Raw genomic sequence first — 6,812 nt, 5'->3', positions numbered from 1 at the left:
CTAATCAAGTAGTTTGTTGCCTAAACCTAATCAAGTAGTTTGTTGCCCAAACCTAACCAATTAGTTTGTTGCCTCAACCTAACCAATTAGTTTGTCATCCAAACCTAACCAAGTAGTTTGTTACCTAAACATAACCAAGTGTTTTATTACCTTAACCTAACCAATTAGTTTGTTGCCTCAGCTTAACTGAGTATTTGTGAATGAGAACAAGTTGTTAAATGACAAGCAAAATGCTTCAAATGCATAGAAATGACACATTAAATGTTCTTAAAAGTGGAACTCTATTTATACGCCTTCCCATCAGATCACGTTGTTTGGGAACACCCCTAAGTGTTTTCATAATACTTTTGTGTTTTATGTCAGAAACAATAACCCTCAGTATCTTACCCTGCCTTGTAAACCTCCCTCTCACTACAAGGTACTTGGTTCCTTTCAGCTGGCCGTGGCCGGAGGCGTTATGTTTTTAGGTTGTCTGTACATACATCATATTCTTGTGAAAGCAATATCTCAGGAATACCTTCAAGGAATTTCTTCTTTTGGCTGGATTAATTACATCTTGTTGGTCTAAAGTTACTGTGACCTCACAAAACATGTTTTTGGCCATGACTCAATAATTCAAATGCTAATTATGATAATGTAACACAAATGTCTAATAATATAAATATAAAGATTAAATGATGAAGTGATGACATTTTTGACAGACATGGATATAAACTGCAACTTTACCGGTTGGCAAGTACACACAAGCGCAAGGCGGTAATTGTAGTTTTCTAATTGGTGGTAAACTTGTTGCCATTTGTTTGTATTAGTAGCCACTGTCAATTTTACAGCACTGAAACTTAACCTAAAATGGGGATGGACATAAGGAGTGTTACATGGTTTTACTGTAGCTGCATGTTTAGAAGCTCTTACTGACATTGCAGAATTTATTTGGCAAATGCATTTACATAATCCATTCAGTGCATCATCTCTTTTTCAATAAAGACAAAAACCACCTCAAGCAATTTGGCACTTTTTATTGAATTTTGCTGTTTCCATTTTGTTTTTCAATACTTCAAAATGCACATCAAAATATGTGAATAGAAACACGGCTAGTGTGTCACACACTAATGTTTACATTAAGTCATACTGAATCATGCATTTCTATTGTTTTATGGATGAATAAAATATCTTTGCAGGAAATATTATTCTAATAAATTTGCTTAAACATACAGACTATGTTAAACTTGGCTGGACCTCGTGTTTCGTGCTGTCACTGTGTGTGTATGTGTGTAGCTTACGGCCTGACGGGCAGTATCTCCAGTGAGGTTTCGTGTGTGTGTGTGTGTGTGTGTGTGTGTGTGTGTGTGTGTGTGTGTGTTTGGTGCATTCTTGTTTGACAGAGTGCATTCATTTGTGTCTCCCACATGATTTCATGCTCACGCTAACATTGTTAAGTGTACCTGGATCAGGTTGAGGACAGCATGTTCAGTATGTGACCAAATGTTATTTTCCTTCAACCAAATCCAGACTTTACAGGCTTTTCAGGGAAGCTACACACCTACACACACACACACACACACCTCCCCCTCCTGTCTGTTAGCATGTGTGTTGAGGCAGGTCTGTTATCAAAACTGGCTGACTGGCTGCTGAGTGAATCATATTACCCATTGTCACTGCAGGCCTCAGGATGTTGCTAATAGTATACATATTTTTAGCACTGTGGGCAGACTTACTTCTCACATATCTGTGTGTGTGTGTGTGTGTGTGTGTGTGTATATGCAAGTGTGTGTTGCAGGGCTTGCCTAAACTTTTTCGGGGCCCTAAGCAGAATTTGATTAAAATGGAATTAGCTTCTTGCTTCTCATAATAATGCTAGTATTCAAAAGGAAAATGAGTAGAAATGCTTTGTTGATGTTTGTACAGTTCTGCATTACCAAAGCTCTAACTCTGCTGAAAATCACCTTTAGTTTCATACATTAAGTTATGTTTCCCTGCCTGGTCATTGATTGTTTTTAATTTAACTACTAATAATAACACATATTTAAGGTTGCATTTTTAAAACCTGGAGTGTGGAACTTATGTCCCCCCCTGGCAGTGAGAGTAGTCATAACAGTGTCCATTGGTGCTGATGATGTATGCCTGCAGGTGAGTTCGCCACATCTCCCCCCTTCCTGTCTTCCTGTGCAAAAAAGAGCAGCGAGAAAGACAATTCAATCATTGAATCAATCACCGAAGGTGATCCGTGTTTTTCCTCACCCTCGATCGCTTTCCTTTCTCCACTTTAATCCTTCCTCTAAACAGAGTTTCTGTTTTATCCGGAGCATCCACTCCTCAAACTTTTCTGCCAGAGCTTTCACCATACTCCTAGCTCCTAGTGCCCCTGTCTAGTGCTCCAGTCTCACACAGACTTTATATGCAGTAAGATTTCATGAAAGCCACTGGATCAAATTTGTCCAGACGGGTGTCTAGGTCCAAAAACAAGAGAACTGTGTCATATATGGCGGGAAATCCTCTCTCGCACTCATTATTAATGTATTAGAACATAGTAGCTGAACCTTTTTAAAGGCATTTTAGGGACAATTGCAAGTGATATTTTTTTAGAGACCTCCTAAATGTATCTGTTGAGGCTTTCAGGGAGTCTCAAGTGTCAAGGACGCCCTGTATTTCACACACTGTCCTGGCTGCTGCTCCGGCACTAAGGCTTCTTCTCCCGTTCTGCCCCCTTTAGCTCCGGCTATTTGACGGCACGACAGCTTTAACTTGGGAAACATGCGGAGGAGATATCGGTACCTTTTTCATGTGGGACATGTCCATCTGTCCTTAGTGTAAATTTGCTTTGTTGTGATAAAGTAGAACACAGCACAATTGTGGTAAAGAGGGCACTGTTTATGTTAATTGCCACTGGCCAAGCCCAAAGTTTAATTTAACTGCTTGGCTAGTTTTTTAAGGTATACTTCCCCCTTAAAATAAACATCTGTATATCAGGTACTCACAGCGTGTTACCTTGCATTTTTCTCTCATGTCTTCACAGTGACCAAAAAAGAATTTCCTTTATGAATTGAAGTAAATGAAGGCTGCGTTTAACAACAGCATGACTATATAATCGATTTACAAACTCTAAAACTTTTTCGCCATTGTCTCACACTTGCCAGGTGCACAGCGAGTCCGTGCTTGAGACGGTAGTGTGGAGGAAGTGTTTTAAATAGTCAGGTTTTAGTGAAGATGCATGTGCTGATAAATGAGACTTCGGTTACACTACATGAGCTGTGTGAGAGTTTGTGAACGGATGTTGTCTTATTGTTTTGCTGTTGTTGAAAGCGGACCCCATTCACTTCAATTCATCAAGTATGTTTTTTGATTATTTATCCACTGTAGAGGCATTAGAGAAAAACAAAGTATTTAAGGAATCCAAGGTATCACTGGTGAGTAATTGATATACAAATAGGAATTTTATGAGTGAAGTGTTCCTTGATTTTTGTTCCAAAGAGAGACTTCCATTAAGCAATTGTGTGTTTAAAATGTTCTCACTCCAGCCACGAGTATCATTTATATGCCTGCAGCTGACTCTGGTTATTGCCAGGTCCTTTAAGCTGTTTCCCCAGTGTCTTTGCTCCTGTTGTTCTGCTCGTGCCTTCCACACAAAAGGCTGTAAGTGATGACTTGTTGAGTCACTCTATCTCAGCCAGCACAAAGCTGTGCCACAATAAGACTTTAGAAAAGGCTGACTGCTGTTCGGTAAGGAACGCAGCAGCAGACGTCACCCCTGGAGGAACAATACCAGTGCATTGAAACCCAAAGCCTAAGCCAATTTATTGTTTTTTCTTTTGCAATGCTACATTTCTTGGTGTGCTAGAGCCACCTGTAGATCAGTGGAATTTTGCAGAAATGTTCATTACATTACCTTCATATAATTAATATAAATATAATGTGGACTCTCCCATTAAAGAAAATTGTTCCATAGCTAAACTTAAGGATAAAAACTCTTCTTGGTACCTTAAACTGGCTGTTTTCTCATTTACAGCAGTTATAGTCACCATTTGTCAAGCTATTAATAAGAGAACACCTAAAACCCGTAGCAGCAGCAGCAGCAGCAGTAGTAGCAGCAGCACACTTGAAGGTAATTTACAAAGCTAAAACATTGAGTGCTTTTGAGAAACGCACTGGATTACTAGAACAACACATCCATTCAAACTGCAGCCCATCAGCTGGGATGAGGGATTTCTCCACTGTAAATGGAATGCAGTATGAGCTTATCAAAATGTACAACAGTGGCGTGGTATTCCTGAAGCTGTAACGGGATTGGCTTCCTGCAGACGCGACAGGGGGAAAAACATTTATTCAGACATAAATGTGAAACGTGAAGTGTGAGTGTGTGAAGTCGGCAGATTTTCTTCACCTCCATATGGCTGGAGTTAAGACCTCAAACAGAGCTGCTGCTAATCCAACTAACAGAACTCCACCCGGCACTTTGTACTTCCCCAGAGGTATGTTATTACCTACTATTTATGGACTTAATGCATGTCTTTGCGTGAGATTAATTGTACTTTTTTGTTATTGTGGAAGTCATAAAAACCTCTTTGAATGTGTCCTCCACCCTCGGTCAACTTGTGTGTGTTGCTGCATCTCTGTATGTGTGCCAAGCAGTGTAGTTCAGAAGGGAAGGTGGCACATTTTTCTCAGATGGTAATGTCTTAGGAAGTATGTGTGAGAGCAGTGCCAGCTTGAGTCCGAAATTATAGGGTCGCTCTGAGCTCATAAAGTGTCCAAAAACCTGCAGGACCTGGCAGCACATCAGCTCTGCGTGTCGTCTCTCACATACATCCGAATTTACAACGGATTTCCTAATGTGACTGTTTTCTCTACACCACAGTTATACTGAAGTACGGAAGAGTTGCACTGTTTTGGAGACACAATTAGAGATGTCATTTACACTTAAGCATGCATACATTTGTGTAGTGTGTTTGCATGTGTAGTCTCTCTGTCAGCAGCTTGAGGGCTGAAGGTGAAGTGCTGAGGGTGTGAATGGGAGCTCATACTGCCAGCAGTATGAGCTCCCAGCTGTGGACTGAAGCTGGGGGACTTGAGAGCAGATATAGTCCATTGCAGGAAAGCCACTGTGATGATCAAAGGCTGTTATCCACTGCCTTTCACAATGTGGTCATGTCCGCTCTCAATTGGATAAATTAGAAATCTTCACATCTTTTCTCTTCACACCTTCACATCTTTCCTTGACCCCATGACATTTTCCATAGATATCAAGGAAAAGTGGTTAGGAATAGATGTTGGGGGGTAATTTTGGGACTTTTCGACCGCAGCCTTAGTCCCGCCCAGAGGAGATGCAAGTGGAGGAGGCGAGAGGAGATGAGAGAAGAGGCAGCAGGCTTTTAACAAATAAGATATTCTTGCCTCGGAGCGTGATTTTTCTGGGTGTTTGTTGCTCCTGTCACACATTACTCTGTGTGGCCTTGACTTTCACTGCAATATATCAGTCCTGCACCTCTATGGAAACAACACAATTGTGGCTAGAAGTGGACACATTGGCAAATGTAAGAAGGTTTTTTGTTTTGTCCGAACAACGGATCAAAATCCAAACATATTTGATTTACAATTATGAAAGACGAGAAAGCCAGCTATCATTCACCTGTGTTGTGATGTAATCAAACAACACATCTAATAAAGTAATCAGAAAGGTTCCAGTAAAATGTCAAATAAAGTTGTGTCAATAGATTAATAAATCAACGATTGCTCTACAGCAAAAATAACAAAATGAAACGAATGAATACAATTTGAAAACAATTTATAACAATAAAAAGTTGTTAAAGGTGCTCATTATGGAATTCAGAGCATTTCTATTGCCTCCTCGTGGCTTTCATCCTGGTAACAGAAGAGCTGTCTGCTAGCAGCCAAAGGTGCTTACAGCTCTAACTGTGCCAACAATAGCTAACAGTGTTAACCTGAGCGGGAACAGGGTAGGTGCTATGCTTTCATGACAATGCATTTCAACGCCGTGAGCTAACCAGTGGGGCACGCTCACATGCACTAACATGCACTAAAAGGCACTCACAGATGGTCCAACATGCCACCTGGCTGCTTGGCGTCATGTGGACAGGCCTATTGAGGAACCATGAACCATCAAGTGGCTTCATGGCTAGTTAAATGGCTGCCAGTGCTGCACAATCAGCTCAGGAAAAAAAAGAACACTTAAAATTTAAGACTGTCAAGACAGAACAAGCTTTTATTAATAATGCATGAGTGGCTCACTTAAGTTGCTCGTGCCTTAGCTCCCAGGTGTGTGATCTGCGAGAATGCATTTGATCTGGAGGTGAAACACACATTATTTTTTTAACATGAGTTTGAGCAAACTTCTCAGTGTCATCTGTGAGATTGCTGGGCTATACACATTTGTCATAACATCTATCCTCCACTATGAGTTCAATCACATGACGGTAAAATAAATACACAACATTCACCTCCTGAAAAGGTCACAGGCATTTCAAACAATGTGGTGAAGAAGGAGATTTAGTCATTGCTAAACACCTCGTGCATGAGTTTGTAATGGAACCTGTTAATGTTGAAGTTAAATGCAGCTAATCATCCACCACCCATGGCTACAGTTACTTTCTTCCACCCTGCTTCTGTGTTAATGTGCTGATTCTTGTCATGAATCCTCTCAATCAAACCAGATGTAATGTGATTAAAGCAGTAATGCAATTTGGGTGGAGCCCATACTCCAAACTGCTCATAGCTTCAGTACGCCAAACTGTAATAACACGTGCAAAGTGTTTCAATGTTTTTGCCTGAGACTTGGATATATATATATATATATATAT

At 40.4% G+C, this 6,812-nt stretch overlaps 1 protein-coding gene across 6 annotated transcripts in view; it reads left to right on the top strand.

Annotated features, from left to right (window-relative positions):
• cemip (cell migration inducing hyaluronidase 1) overlaps positions 1-6,812 on the top strand; it is a 161,817-nt gene that overhangs the window by 106,134 nt on the left and 48,871 nt on the right. The gene's annotated exons all lie outside the window — the stretch shown is intronic.

Source organism: Anarrhichthys ocellatus, unplaced genomic scaffold (genome assembly GCF_004355925.1).
Source record: "Anarrhichthys ocellatus isolate YVR2014 unplaced genomic scaffold, GSC_Weel_1.0 scaffold139, whole genome shotgun sequence".
NCBI classification, from domain to species: Eukaryota; Metazoa; Chordata; class Actinopteri; order Perciformes; family Anarhichadidae; genus Anarrhichthys; species Anarrhichthys ocellatus.
The sequence above is the reverse complement of the archived record's forward strand: the minus strand, read 5'-3'. Positions and strand labels throughout refer to the sequence as shown.